The sequence below is a fragment of the Leptosomus discolor genome, chromosome 4 (assembly GCF_034619465.1).
Source record: "Leptosomus discolor isolate bLepDis1 chromosome 4, bLepDis1.hap2, whole genome shotgun sequence".
In the NCBI taxonomy this organism is placed as follows: Eukaryota; Metazoa; Chordata; class Aves; order Leptosomiformes; family Leptosomidae; genus Leptosomus; species Leptosomus discolor.
The window spans coordinates 56,006,015-56,022,417 of record NC_141394.1 but is presented as its reverse complement, the minus strand read 5'-3'; positions in this window follow the sequence as shown (position 1 = coordinate 56,022,417).

Here is a 16,403-nt window from a genome sequence, read left to right as displayed (position 1 = left end):
CACGTGGAAGGTTTTCAGCACAAACATTGAAAATGTGTTTGTAAATATACTTGCAGAGAATTCACTCAGCTCCAAAATCATAAACACTTAAAAGGAAGAAACTTAAAAAAAAAAATTAGGAAAACATTACAGTTTGGTTTTCAGTCTTTTCTGTCCACAGTGTGACTAAAGAATAGATATATCTGAATTAAAAGCATATCTGTAATGTTAGTATCTTACAGATTATAGTATAATTCACGTAGACATATTGCGTATGCCGACATTATCTACACGATATTAAGTATTATTTTTCCTTCCACATATTCTGGCTCAGGGAAAGCAGTCATTTTAGCAGGGTCAAAAAGTACCACAGGCAGGATGCCAGCTCAGAACGAATCATTACATTTACAATTTGGGGAAACCAGTTCAGTATCTAAATTTAAAAAAAAAAGAAAAAAATTAAATATCCTGCTAGGGTTCCTAAAGACTCTAGCATTACCTTCTTTTATATCTCTTGGGCTTAAAGTACAGCAAATGAAGCAAACCTATACTCGCCTCCATTTCCTAAATCCTTATAATCAGTTCTTAATTATCATCTGCAAAATTATGTCAAAATATTTCATATATAGCTGATACAACTTGGGAAAAACCTAATAAACAAAAAAGTTCTGTGATCAAAGACTCCTCTTGAAGGGAAGATCCAGTTTATTTGGAGGTTAATAATTTTGGAATGCTTCAATACTTTAGATCTGCTACATTAACGTTGTCAAAATATTTTCAATTTCAGAAGGCATGACTTGAGAGAAGCAACTCTTATTGTCATAATGATCCATGACCTAGTTCAAACAGATTTCCTTCTCTCTCTCTTTCTCTGTCTCTTCCTTCACTCTTTTCCCTTTCCTTTCCTTTCCTTTCCTTTCCTTTCCTTTCCTTTCCTTTCCTTTCCTTTCCTTTCCTTTCCTTTCCTTTCCTTTCCTTTCCTTTCCTTTCCTTTCCTTTCCTTTCCTTTCCTTTCCTTTCCTTTCCTTTCCTTTCCTTTCCTTTCCTTTCCTTTCCTTTCCTTTCCTTCCCTTCCCTTCCCTTTCCTTTCCTTTCCTTCCCTTCCCTTCCCTTCCCTTCCCTTCCCTTCCCTTCCCTTCCCTTCCCTTCCCTTCCCTTCCCTTCCCTTCCCTTCCCTTCCCTTCCCTTCCCTTCCCTTCCCTTCCCTTCCCTTCCCTTCCCTTCCCTTCCCTTCCCTTCCCTTCCCTTCCCTTCCCTTCCCTTCCCTTCCTTGCTTTTCTTTGTTTTATTCTCTACCTTGAGATAGCTTAAGGGGAATAATCACACTGATACCAAAATGAAACACGTTGGAAAATACAAGTACTTCAGCCCTGGCATGAGTGTACCAGAAGGCTAGTACTACTAGAGCAAGCTGACACACACAGACATGGTAAAAATAGTGTAAGTTATATAGGTGTTGTGTACAGCTGTTTTCTGTGACAAGTAACCTTACCAGCAATGAAAGCAGAATAAGTTTCCTTCCTCAGCTCCTTTTCATTCACTGTATGGGCCTTAAACCAACATGGGAATTGCCCTAAGACCATGTATGTAGCCATTTGCATCAAAATAGGGTAGGTACACCAAATTTAAGGTTCCTGTGAGACAAACAGCTTCACACACAAAATCCCAAAGCAGGAGAGAAAGTTGTTCTAAACATCAAGGACCTAAGACATGCTTTTTCTTTCAAATGAGTGTTTAGGCATAAATTACTTTTCAGGGGTCGAAAACAGCATTAGAGATTGCTTTTATATACTATTTTCAAGTTACACCTGCTCACCATGAGGCAAGATGTCAGAAAATAATGAAGCAGCATTATACATATTGAAGTTGCAAGATGGGAAATGGGAATCAGATCAAAGGTCTCTGAAGGATGAAACTTAGAAACAAATGAATTTCTGACATTGAAGCGTGAATAGTCTATCTTTGAAATCTTTTCTACAGTCATTGGAGCATGCTTAATGGGTTTTCTGTTTCTTTTTTTTGTTCTTCATCTTCTTCTTTTAAACATCTCATATGACAGAATTAGGTATTACAAACAAACACAGAACTCAGTCCAGCTACTGCTGTATATTTTCCACAAAGCAAAAATATATTACACTGGCATCTTGATCATAGGTGAACATACAGTTGTAGGTATCTCGTGTATTTATAGTATGTGTTCTGGCAAGTTGGCTGGACAAAACTACAGAAAGATGGCCGTTTCACATATTAGTCTCTGGAAACCTATGCTGTGGTGGTGTACTTCAGTTGTATGTTCCTAGATTTGTTGCCTTTTGGGAAGTGCAGCTCTCTGCATTTCCTGCCTTTAGATCCTTATATATAATTCAGACGTGGTGATGCAAACTAGTGCATGCAACTGCAAAACGGGTTAGTCCAGCTTACTAGGGAGTTAATCAACACTATTCAGAATATTCTCGTGTTGGGCTGCTGTAGCACACGTGGTAGGTGCTGTCACCATAAAAAGCAGGGAGCCGGGTGTCTGAAATGAGAACCTCTAATTGGCATCACAGCCACCGTCATGCTGACAGAATGACACTTACAGTCCAAGTGATCAAAGATGTACAGCAGAATAGGTGCTAGACCTGAGGGAAACAGCCCACTACAGTGACCCAATTCACTGCACCTGGTGGAGATACACTGATTTACTTCAGGTGAGGGCTCAGGCTGATCAATGAGCTTCAACACTGTTGAACTTCTATCTCACCACATCACAGGGTATGCTCCTTTCATTTTCAATGTACTACTTTAGAGACTACTCTCTTTAGCTAGTGTAAATGCTGACCTGCACTGGAAATATCCCTCTCTTCATTTATTTTTGTTTTTAAATGTCACAGAATCACAGATGAAACCTTGAAAAGGTATCTCTTTTCAGTCTGTATTAATTAATTTAAATTCTGCTTATATTTAATAAAAAAGGCAAAATGTTTTCCATGAATCTCTGGTCAATTAGCTTGTCAATGTTCTTAAATAATTTTTCACTAGAAACATTAATGTTTATATAACAAAAATTGCTTCCCAAATCCACAGTGCTGAAAGTATTGGGAAAATAAAATATAATACAGAATATTAGAAATTAAAATATAGAAATGAGCTTATTTCTTTGCTGAAAAGTCAGGCCTGTGAGTCAAAGTGAATTTAAATAATTGTTTTTCAATTTTAAACAGACTTGCAAGAAAGACTATTGTTCCCTTTGACATAGTAAAACAATTTTAAGAACAGGCAATGTTATTTGAAATGACTGTGTAGGTGTCATGCTTAGCTAATCATGAAATGTCATTTTCAAAATATTAATGTATTCCTCTTAGAATGGGAAGCAAAGTAATGTACTTTGTAAATGAGACCAGCATTCTCTAAGTCTAGAGAAATACTATTCACTGGCTGCACCATAATGCCACTTCCTGTCTTCTAGTAATAAAAGCTGTCATGCTCCCTCCTATAAAGTGCTTGAAGGCTGAGAACTGATATAACAAACAATAAAAACCACAAACAACCCTCACTAACAAACAACACAGTTGCAAAGAAAGAACAAAGCCTTAGTAGCAGACTATAGACATTTAAATGCAACAAACAAACTGAACTTCTGAGACGTGCTGTTTGTCCTAAGAAATTATTCTTGTATTCATATCTTACCCAAGTCAATGGAACAGAGTTATTTGTAGTACTCCCCACAGAAGATCAGAACTCTGGAAGGTCACATTGTGGTGGTCTTCAATCAATCGGCTCTTAGGGTGAACAAAATACAAAGATCCTGAACCTATCGTATAAATTTAACTAAGTAGCACAGCTCTTCTTATTGCACCAATAAGTTTATTCTAAAGCAGAGTTATGGAGTTACTGTCAGTTCAAAAGAAAAGTAGGTCCCCCACAACTGAGATACACAGCACTGTCCAACAAGAATATTTTCGTTTTGGACTTTAAGCAATATTGCCATTTTCTACTATTTATAAATTCCTCTTCATAAGCATAAAACACAAATTCTCATCATCATTTAAGGATTAGTGAATGTAAATCCTGGAACACAAAAGCTACAACCTCTCAGGCTTCATTTAGTTTACTTTCTGATGCAGTTAGTTATGTGACAATGTCGATGTTTCAGTAATTCATGTGTGAACTTGTCAAAAAAAATATTTTCACTTCTCAGTAGTATAGTGAATTTTTTGGACATACATATTGGTGATAGACTGAACCTATAAACTATTTGGAAAAGTTTTAGAGGGTTGAAAAATAACAAAATTTTTCCAGATCAGCAAACTTCTTAGTGTAACCTTCTCATAAACCAGGAACTGCCAAAGCACACATTAATTTTGCTAGGTTCATTTCATATCCATTTTCCCCTGTTTGCACTTTTGTACAATAAATCGCAATGTCAAAGCATGTTTTATTTCATTGCTTTTAGCTTTATGCTGAGATAATAGAACAACTATTTTTTCTAGAAATGATAGACACATAATATTTTCTGATGAAATACAACAAGCAACTATGGAGTAACCAACAATAAAGATGGGCCAAAATTCATTTTCCTTGTTGCCTGAAAGTGTTATTTATAAATGTCAGGCTTCGTCCTATGCCCAGCATACAAAGTGTACTCACTCAGGCAAAAAGCAAGGAGTGTGTATTTAAAATTTCCCCAAAGTACAATTTTTTTGGTAGCAATATAGAATTTTGCCTACAATACATTTTCAGATACTTAAAAAGAACATTTCATTCAACATTATAACTCCTGATGTATTTTCCAGTGACCTAAACAAACTGGACAAAGTGACTCAGTTACAATGGAATAAAGACAGATTTTTGGTCAATGACTTAAATAATCATGCATAAGATTCTAGAGAAACTGAGTGATGCAGCTTTAATTGTTGGTGGTTTGTGTCCTTTATTACATATGTCTGCACAGCTTATCCAAAATTAGTTCAAATCTGTTCTCAGTCATTATTGTTTCATTTTTTTAACACTCCAGCATTCATACCAATCAAAATGGCGGAAACTGAAAACAGATGAATCTGGAAGTGTTCAGTGCAACTCAATTGACCTATCAGTTTTCTAGTTCAAAGATTTATTTTTTCTTCCCTGCAGCCTGGATTTTCTGCCCAGGTCCTCTATTTTTGGATCATTATGCGTTTTATTTATTTCAGACATGGCATTTTATTTCTATATTAGCTATGAAAAGACTGGCAATCCCCATTTTCACAGAAGTCTAACTATGGCTTCTAACAAAATCCTTCCAGTGTGTTAGTAACTGCTGAAAAAAGTGAGTATTCACAGACACTGAGATAACATGCCCCAGTTCTCTTGAAACAGATCTCTGCTACTGTGATCGAAAGATAATATGTTTTTTGTTATTTCGTATGCTTTTTTCTTTAGGCCAATGTTAGTGTCTTTCTCTTGTTTCCTCCTTTTCAAGTGAGAACCACAAGTCTTCTGGTCAGAAAAAACGTAAAGGGCTCTGCTGAATCTACCTCTGGTATGCAGATTTCTTGGGAAAGCATTGTTCTTTCAATCCCTTACTTGAATATTAAATCAACTTTTGTTATTATGGCTCTGCCTAAATTGTTGAATAAATTTAGTTTAATGCTGTTGGTTAGGCTTTGAGTCACTCCTGAATTATTCAGTGACCTCATGGGTATTCTTTTCATCTACCAAAGTTAGAGTTAGCCCAAGTAAAAACAAACTTTTCATTGACAGTCACTAGCAATTGAGGAAACAAGTGGATCTCACTCTGAATATTTTTGTTAACAAGAATTGAGTGAACAGTCAAAAAAGCAATCATTTCAAGCGAACAGCTCTGAGACATTGACAGGATCAATACATATCACCACTAGGTCAGCCAGCGTAGTGCCTACAACCTGTCATTTCCATTTATTTTTTGTACTTATTTTTATATACAGGATACAGAATACAGAAATGTTGAGGATTTAATAAAGGCATATTAAAGGTGCTTCATATTCACCCTTTTACCTTTTATTTCTAAACAATTCTTGTATTCCTGGATGCATATAAATAAATGCATTAAGCAGATACATATTTCTAGGTACTTGGAATGACACTCTAGATAGTGAGGCAAGAAACACCCTCTCTGCTATCTTCGCATCACCTCTATCAAAAAGCTCAAACAAAAAGGGTTTCTGAAAGTATAATTGCAACACACAAAAGTTTTAATACAACTTTTCTTTTGCTGTGCTGTGAAGTGTTTCAACACTTGTGAACAGTCCCCTGTTTGGTTTATTTAATCGCTTCTGATCACTTTTGATCCAGGGCTCTGTATTAAGGGATGTCCCTTTCAATAAAAAAAAATGACAAATCCCATAATTTTCCTGTTTCTAGTAACAGAATATGCCACCTAAGCTTATCCATCTGTGGGTATCTGTGCCAACAAAACTCAGTGACTTTTTCTTGTGGAGCAATATAATGTCCCATGCAAACAAGAAAAATGTATGAGCACAGCTGAATCTACATAAATTTTACATCAAAATAAGTCCTTATGAAAATGTTGTTATGCTAATTGCCTGACTCAGTATGATATCATGTCAAAATGTAATCATCCAAATTCATCACTAGATCCAAATGTGTCACCAGCTGCATATATCAGCAATTGAGTTACACGAGCCATTCATTTGGCCCAGTATGTAATTTATTTAGTATTTATGTGATCTATATAAAACTAATTTCTTCCTAGGTCAGGACACTGCTCCAATGTTGATTAATGCCTTTGTCATTTCACGTATTGATTATTGTAATTCACTACTTATCGGTTCCCTCATTGCACATTGCACAGCTTTGAGCTTACGAAAAATGTTGCTGCACATATCCCAGTCAAATTATAAAAGTTTAATAACATCACTCTGTTTTTAATGAAACTTCACTGCCTCACTGCTCACCCATGGAATAAGTATGGTGTTCACAATTGTCATCGTAATGTGTAACCTTTCTAAACATTTGCTGGTTTACTGTAGTGAGTGACCTTTCTCTTTTGTCACGTATTAGTTTCTCGCTTGATAACTTATGGGGAGATCACTGATAGCAGTCAGGCAGTAAACAAAAATGTGGCTTGTTTCTATATGAGTAACTTACGCAACTGATCTGCTTTTCTTTCATACTGCTTTGGTTTTGTCATCGACTTTAACCATGCCCTCTGAAATATGATTTTTTCTGGGGAAAAGAATTACAAAGAAGATTGACCATAGACTTTTCTAGTTGTTTATTAACCTTATGTGATTCCACTTAACTTCTTAAAGTTATAAACTTCTAGGAAGAATTTTCCCCCTGTTTAATGATACATTTGACTCTTTGAAAGCTATGCTAAAACTCTTACATTTTCCCCTAAGAAGCCAAAAATTAATCCTTCCATTGCATTTTCAAGGAATTTCAGAAAGGAGTCCATTGAAATACTCGAAGGTTTCCAATACTAGATTTAATTTAAGGTTCACATTGGCTTTGAGACAGAAATGATCAGCTTATCTTGGCTATTTGGTGCAACGGAAAGAGTGTGTAAACAGGCAGGCAGATGCTGAACAAAATAAGTGCAATCCATTTTTTATACGAGGTATTGAAAAGAGCAGCACTTGATGACTAAAGAAAGTTGTTTTTCAATACAGATAGAATATGTTTACTTTCAATAATGGGGACAGTTCAGGAAAGGCAGATGTTTAATGAAAAATGTTCTGTGAAGTCTACATTCTGTACGTTTGTTACACGACATTTTGTAGAACTTAAACTTTAAAACTATGGAAAAGCAGAGTACGGCAAACATACAGCATATGTTACTGCTCTCCGTATCTCATACAAGGTGTTACAGAAAAAAGATTCCTGGGCATAAGCAATTCTTTAGCCAAAACTTTATGAGACACTGGTTGAATGTTATCTTTTTATGCCTTTAGCATATTTTTGATTTAACTGAGTAATAATAATCAAGTGAGGGCACTTCCTGATGATTAGCAATCAAACGAGAAGATGGTGGCCTCAGGTTCAGACGCTGTTAATCCCTAAATTATGTCTGAACCAGGTCTGGTTTCATTATTTTAAGATCAATTCCCTTTTCTTCCTGTAATTTAGTGTGGATTGACAACAGTGAAGATTAAAACCTCCTTTTTTACCCAGAGGCTTATTTTTAGACTACCATATGATGGTGTGGCTCAAGACCAGAAGCAGGCTGGTACAAACACGTGAGAAACAATCCAAGAGATGTTGTTCTGGTGTTAACACAGGACCAGTTTTGGAGCGTGTCCTGGAGTGTCTTTTATGGGACAGACATCAGTTGCCTTACTCCCATCGTGTAAAAGGTGTTGCCATGGATTTAAAACCAGCCCTGCTATCAAGCACAGCCTCCCAAGGGAGAGTCTGAAAACCAGCCAATAGTGGATTAAAAACAGGATTGTGCTTCAGGATGAAAAGCCCTGTTAGATGATGCTCCCAGCTGAAAGGAACTGGGAGTGGATTTTACTTGAACATTTACCTCCCAGGTTTTTTTAACCTGCTTGTATCCTCATGGTCACCATTTATTTCAGAGACATTTACAGTAATCAGTGCAAAAATATAGTAGGCAGTAGATCAAAGTCTAAGCTGAATTTGCAATCTGATTCTTTAACGCAATGCAGAGGAAAAGAAATCAGGAAGTACAAGAAACTTCTCTTTCTGTAGACAGAAGAAAAGAACATTAGACTTTCTAGTCTTGTTTAGGCAGTAAAAAAAGTCTGAATCTATCAGATTAACTTTTGCAATTGAAAGACTGGAGAGTTCCTGCTGGGACTATTCCAAATCTTTTTGCAGTTGCTATAGTTCCTTTGGATTATTTTTTCCAGGATTTACAAAGAAACAGCAGCAATGATATATTTTATTCAGTCATCAACATATATTTGAGACTAGTCTTCAATAAACAGCGCACTGAACCTAGGAAATGTATGGCATTATACCTGTAGAATAGTATATAGACTGCTAACTATATTGGCAAAAGGAATATGCATTTCAAATAGTAGTATACACTTAATAGTACTGTTTATCTTCAAGATCAACCAGAAAGAATCAATATCCTGTAGTAATTGCTTTCACTATTTATAAAGAGAAAGTAGAAAAGTTAGATTACCCAGTAAGGAAAGCTGAGAAGAGTAGAAAGCAATGGTACCCTGGCAGTCCCAGGAGGGTAACTCCCTAGATGGTCTTTTGATACCATCTTAGATGTGAAACAACACTTTTGGTAGATTCAGACAGGCAGCAGAGTAATGGAGTTGGAATGAAGATGATAAGTTAGAAACTGAATTCTTTATGCAGTTTTTATTCCTTCACAGCATTTACTTAACCAGATCTACTTTCAGAAGACCCATCCCCATGCGTGGGGAGGGCCTGTTGAGGTTCCCCTTACAATAAATTGATCTGGTCAGGAAGCTCTTAGCAGAAAATGATCATTGAAATAACAAGGGATCATTCACTAAGACATCATGTTTCTATCGCAAAAGGTTTTTTTCGATGGTGTAAAACTGCATGTTGTCATTTTGAAATGTTTCCTGAACACTCTGTAACATGGAGACTTTCAAAATGAGTTTCAGATTAGAAGTTCAATAAAATTGTTTCAACTTTATACTAACAAACGTTGCTGAATAATCAAGTGTTCTTTTAGTAATTTTGTTTTCTGGGAAATACCACAACTTCTGCTTTTGAGCAAAAACAGATGCTAAATCACAGGAAATTAAAATGGAAATTCTCTCCTGCCTCTTCTTAACCTAACATTCTTTTTAGGATGAATGCTGACGAAAGGTATGCCTTGCAGAAATCTTTAAGGTCCGTCGTTAACAGTATGTAAAACAAAATTTGTCTTGACAGGATTAATAGATATGCACATTCACCTGAAACAGTAAATTAAGTTCTAATTAACTTTAACCCCATTCTGGTACTACTTTGATTGGGAAAAAAAAAACAGAGTAGGGAGTGAAACATGGTAAAGGCTAAAATCTGTATAAGAAAATAAAAGCTCTGCATATTTTTTGTTTCAATATTTTCTGGTGCATTGTTTTTTGGGAAAATATTACTCTTGAAAACTATGTAAATACATAGCACATGTTCAGGAAACTCAAATACAGTTTGAACAATCAAAATAACATTCTTTGTTTTTGCAGGAAATAATGGCTCTCAGAAGCGATGATCTGAATCACTGTAAACCTTAGAAGTTAAGGCTAAACGATTGTAACTTGGCTGTATTCAGATAATTCAGTCAGATATAAATTCAGAATTAAGTAGCGTATGCTATTTGCTTGAACAGTGTAAGTGTGAAAATAGCTTCTGAAAAATCTGTCTACATTGTAGCTCAAAACCAGCACCAATTAATACTTAACTGATTACGGCTATGTTCTTAATTGTTCTCATACAATTTTGCATAATTTTTCCTGAATTTTAATGCACTAATAAGCAATTTCTCCCAAGAAAAAAATCCAGTGCTAAAAATGGACGAAGACATAATGTGCAGAATTTGATCTAAGGTGAACTGCCAAAAAAGCAAATCCATGTTGAAGGTTTTGCCTGTCTGTAATAGAAACACTACTGTTGGAAAATTCAGTAAGAATTTGACAAAATTTAATGTTTACAAAAGTAGATTTCCAGACCATTGTATTAATATATCATGCACTATGATTTATTGGGTGCAAAGGATGAAATTCAGGAAGTTTCGTTGCTCAAAATCAGATTTGCCATGATACTAAAGAGGAGGATGGGTAACTGCTAGTAATAGGTTGTGCCAGTCACAGCAACAGAAACATGATCGTATATCATAGGCCAGTGCTTTATACACACACAAAGGTTACTCCACATGGATGCATTACTGTATCACAACAACCATAAATATCAGTTAGATTCATTTTTATTGCCTTGGCTGAGAGAATGATGACTTGTGATAGAAATCCATGAACCAAACTGTCACAGATTTGCATACTTTGCTCTCTGTACTTCAGGCACCCAGGTACCCTAGTGCTACACCCAGGTATTTAGCTCTGCAGTTTTGACCTCGGTCTGCAGATCCTTGCAAGTCACTGTACTGCTTTCAAAGGCGTTCATGAAAGGATCCAAGAAAAGCAAGTGTCTTTGAGTAATGCAGGAAATCTTTTTAGAAGCCAACAAATCCACAAATCTCAAGAACTGCAGGCAGAGAAATAACGTACAGGATCTGGCCATACAGGTACTGGCTGGACTCCATAAAGGATACAGCCAAATTGAGATATCTGGTGTATTAAAGATGTGATACTCTGAAAGGCTGTTAAGAAATGTTTTCTCTGATCTGTGGAAGCAAGTAGCTGTGGAAAGAGGAGTCTGAAATAAACTTAATTCAGGCACTACCATTTCTGAAGCAGAATTTGACTGTGTTAGGTGGGAGGTTTTGAGATGGACAAAAAGCACAGGCACAGTCACTTAAGCAGAGTATTGTGGTATGGTCAGTACAGATGTATTTGAATTAAACAGAGGATACTAGCTTTTAGTATTGGATCACTACCCACTTTTGAAAAAAGCCTGATTTATTATGGAGCACACTGAACTAACACATTGCGTATCACAGCTGGCTTGTTTAGATCGTAGAAGTGTTAATCACAGAAAATGGGTCGTAATTTAGGAATGACTCATTGCTGCAATTATTTTTGGTATAGGTCTTTTTATTAATAAGCATATATGTTAACAGAAAGCCTCTACCAGCAACAGTAGATTCGACTCAGAGCACTCCAGCAAACTCCAAGCTGTATGACTGTTCGCGGGTTGTCACAGTGTAGCTCACAGCCATTCAGCAAAACACAAAGCCTTGGTGTCAAAGCCTACTGTTTCTTGGTGTAAACACAACAGTTAAAACCAGACAAGTTTTTTAGTCTATGACTCCAGCAGCTGCTATATTTTGCACCCTTATCTTCATATTTGTCCTGGAAATTTTCAGGTTCTGGCTGTTCCTTCACCCAAAAGTACCAATATTTGGGGGATTTTAGGAACGCTGTAAGTAGCCAAGCAGCTAGAACAGTAAACAGATTTCTCATAGGGTAAGCTTGCTAAGCCTTGTTGACTCTCCAGTAACAAAATCAAAAGCAAGCTCCAAAGCCAAGACTTCATTCTGTTCCCTCTCTCCATGTCTTGTACCACTGCTGTCCTGTCTTCTGTCCTTTACAGGATCCAGCTTGTCACATTTTGAGTGTAATGGACTATAAAGGGGTAAAAACCACTATAACTTTGCTCTTTGAATGATTTTTGACAGTTCTCGTGTCTCTCAGAACCTCACTTCTGTCTGCAAAATGGGGTAATGGGTTAATTTGCTTTGCAAAAAAATAATATGGTGGGATGTAGTAATGGAGAGTTTTGTATAAAATTAGGTAAGCAGTCTGATACGGTTCCTATGAAGCTGTCAGCAGCTTTTCATTATTATATTTTCTCTCTAAAGCACAGTTAAGAGTTTTCGTTGCCATTAGTTACACTTTAAATACAAGGTCTGGGCCAAACTAATGGTCTTAGTAACCCCACAGATCAGTCAGTGTGAATCTGCTGAAGTTATTAATGACGTTACACCAAAGCTCAAATGATGGAGGGAAAACGAGATTCATGCCCTTAATGTTAAAGGTGACCTCTGCTATGCATGCACACTATGAAAATCTACAGCCCACAGGCAATTTGATTTTCTGCCTGAAAATTACTGTAGAGACTTCAGTATCTGTAAGGCAGCCTCCTTTACTTTTCCTTTTTAAAATATTAGTATGAAGGGCAGAGGGAAGATATAAAAAATCAAGTCAGGGCTGAACTAAGAGTCTGGTGTTAGTAGTCTTTTAGCTTTAAAATAAGGCACAGTTCAGAGGTATGTGGGGCAGTTTGTGCAAGTTTGGTGGTTTCTGATGGTGCAGAATCTGCTGACTGCATTTTCCATCTCATTAACCTGAGGTTCCCTAGAGGGAAAGAGAGTCTCTGGTGCTCAGGAAGTGTCAAGCACAGCTAGACCTGTCATTTGTTTGCCTTGTGAGAGCACAAAAAATTACTTCAGTTTGACTGGTGCCTTCCCCAGCACCGCCCATTGCATGTCCCCAGCAGATACTGCAGATCCCTCTCTGTGGTGTGTGGTTGGACACATGTAGAAGGATCTTCCCCTTTGCAGACACACGTGAGGGAAAGAAGAGAGTTTGGGAATTGGGAAAATAAGCTAGAAGCAACATCTTTGTGGTCCAAGAAACAAAATGGAAGAAATGAACATGAGATAAAGCCTTTGCCCTCCCTCACCCTCTGTTGACCCTTACAGAACTGGTCATAGCAAGCAGAGGACCACAGCACTGCCTGTGTGGCTGAATCTCTAGAGACATAAATAGGAACACACACAAGAAAGCAATGCATAAGAAGAAGACACAGGCACCCACATGCACTTACTAATGCAAAAGCCTCTTTCTGCGTAGGATTTGACACACGGCCTTGGTTGGAAGTCAGATACTTTCCAGGGATTGCTTAGGAGCAGAGGCAGGTGGCAGCATGGACTGATCAGGAAGATTGGTCTTTCCGGTGGCTGGTAGGTCACAGAAAGGTGTACTCAAAGGGAAACCAGGCAGGTTGGTCGCTGCAATCACTGAGAGATGTGACTATTCAGCACTTCGGCATAGATCGATTCTGTAACTGTGTACATGAGATTTTAGGAGCCTAACTGTAGGCACCCAGATTTGAAATGTATGTGTTTATAGGGACCCATTTATCACATTTCCTCCATTATGCAAGCAGATGATTTTTTTCAAACTAGTTGTCAAAAAGCATTGGGGAAAAAAAATGCCTCTGTGCTCTCATTATGCTGTAATTCAAATGATTTATTCAAACTAAATCTGCCAAGCATGGCTCAGTAACTCAGATGCTAACACACAAGTCCCCAAAACCACTCTTGCTTACCCTTGTTCATATTTTGAGTTCATGAAGAAGGGCAAATCCCACAAACTCTGCTCAAATCTGTACCTCTGAGACACAGTTCAAACTGCATTCAGAATAAGTAAAATGCATTAGAAAATAATTAAAATATTTCTGGTGTAAGCAAGCCAAGGCTTGAAGGGCTCAGAGAAGAGGAAAGAAAGGAAACTGAGAATGTGCTGAATTGCAAAATTGTAGATGCTTTCCATGAGAAAAAGATACAAAGAGAGAAGAAAGAGAGGCCAGGCAGCAGAAGGAACTGAACTTCAAGCAACCGTTGGCAGCTTGGGGTAGAATACATAGAAATGACAAGCTGTTATGGGGAAGCTGTTGCTCACAAAGAAGACATGGAGAATTTCCAAATCAGTGAAACGTGACCTCAAAATAGGAAGGGGGACAATGAGGCTGAGCTGAGAAAAAGCCGTGATAAATTGGACAGAAGGCTTGCAAAGTAAAGCATAAAAGGAAAAGAAAGCTGAATCAGGTGAGGGAAGAGATGATAAGACAGTTTTGATAAATTATCAGAAGTGTAACAGCTGAAATAGAAAGGAAATTATATAGCTTGTTCATCTTTCTGAGGAATAACTGGAGAAATTTAACAACAGTCTAGCAGTGGGTGGAAAGCAAAAAGGGGGGGTCTAATTTAACACTCTGCTATTAAGCCTGAGTGACTGGGAGCACAGTGGAGTTATCTTATAGTGATGAAGAATGGAGAGAAGGGAGAAACAGAAAAGAAATTAAAGAATTCAGTGTCTGTACAAACTTATTTTTCTGTATGTATAGGAATAATTAATAAAGCTAGGAATAAAAGCTTGTTTTATCTTGTTCTCCTTACCTGTCAAGCACAGGCTACAACACAGCATAACAGCTGCACGGTGCTATCTGTTTTCAATGAGCAAGGGCGGGGATAATTCATTTTCATGTCATGTATCACTCACAGCTGTCTGCTGTGATTGCAAAAGTCAAATTACCCCATCCTACATTCATGCTAAGCCAAATTTGTTTGGGAAGCGGGGCACAGAAAGTGGGTGTGTTAATAGCAGATAATTTGCTTCCTGAATATGTCTAAGAGGTCAAAATGGGAACATTAACAGTCCTGTGTAGTATCTAGTGCTATTGAATGTGTAGGGCAGATTCTTTTGTACTGCTTATTCAAAGCATAACAAACCAGAGCTTAACTTTATCTTATTATAGAGTTCTATAATGTCTTGTAATTTTCTGTGTACTTTTTCCTCTTTCTGATAACATAGCAAACGTCCCTAAGCAAGCATCTGAAAGGGTCTTATTCGTGAACAAAATTGAGATGCAAGACAGATATATTAAAACTCAAAGAAAAGAAAATCTAAAAATTAACCATTCTTGTCATTTTGTGCTCTCTGTTGTGCTATCCTACATTCTGGAGACCATAGAACATTATCCAAAGTCCAGGTAAGGTGACAGGCGCTTTGCTGTCTTTTGCTCTATACAGAATTTGATAAAATAAAATAAAATAAAATAAAATAAAATAAAATAAAATAGACTTTGATTGTTACTTTAGTCTTCGTTGATTGTAAAATGTCTCTTTTCTGTTTCAGGTTTGACTGCTTTTATAGCAGTCAAAAATGTGAGATTTCTTTCAGGGTATAGACCGTGTAGGTGTTTAAGCATGTAGAATTATTTGGAGCAAAAGATAGAATGATCACTTTTTCAATTCTAGCCTTTCAAAAATTTTTTTTTTCAACTTCAATAGTAAAGTCGCGTTTTACTACAGATGTTGCTATGTTTGCCACCTTAAGTTGGTGACAAAATTTTTCTGTAGAATACTGTAGAAAATGTAGAAAACTGTTATGCCTTGGTCCCCTTCCAAGATCTCCTCATAAAGGCTGCTAAACTGCAGTTAGACAGAATAACTTGGCTGAGTCCAGTGTGTTTTGATGCTTGAAGCAATAGTTTAAACAGTGTTGGTGCTACTGCCCATTTCAAGGAAGCTGGCACATCACTCCACTGTTCAGGCTCCTGACTCCAAGATATAACTTAACATCAGTCCAAGGAATAGAGAATATTTTGACCTACAAATAGAGCTTGTTTTAAGTATGTCCCTCTCTGTCATATGTCATAAAAAAGTCAGAAATTGTCCTGCAAAGACACTACCTCAGATTCAGCCCAAGTCCCAATGACAGGGGTTTACCTTGGGTGTTGTTGTTATTTTGGTTATTTTGACTGATCTTTGGTCCTTTAGCAGATGAGAGCTAGTGCTCTTTCTCTCTCTTGTGGGGCATTGTTGCATGGGAGACCTATCTCCTGCTTCCATGAATCCTGCCGGTGTCAAAACATCCTGCCAGAGAGTAAGAGAAACAATCAGAAAGATCTCTGGAGAGTAGTTCAAACATTCTCTTGTGAGGGTACCACATGGTGAATAGTCACTGTTTATCAGCAATTTTTCATGAAGGGCTCTGAGACCACTTGTTATAGCAAAACACAACTGTTTAGAAGATATTTTGCTTCTTTGGTTCTATTAATTTGATTCT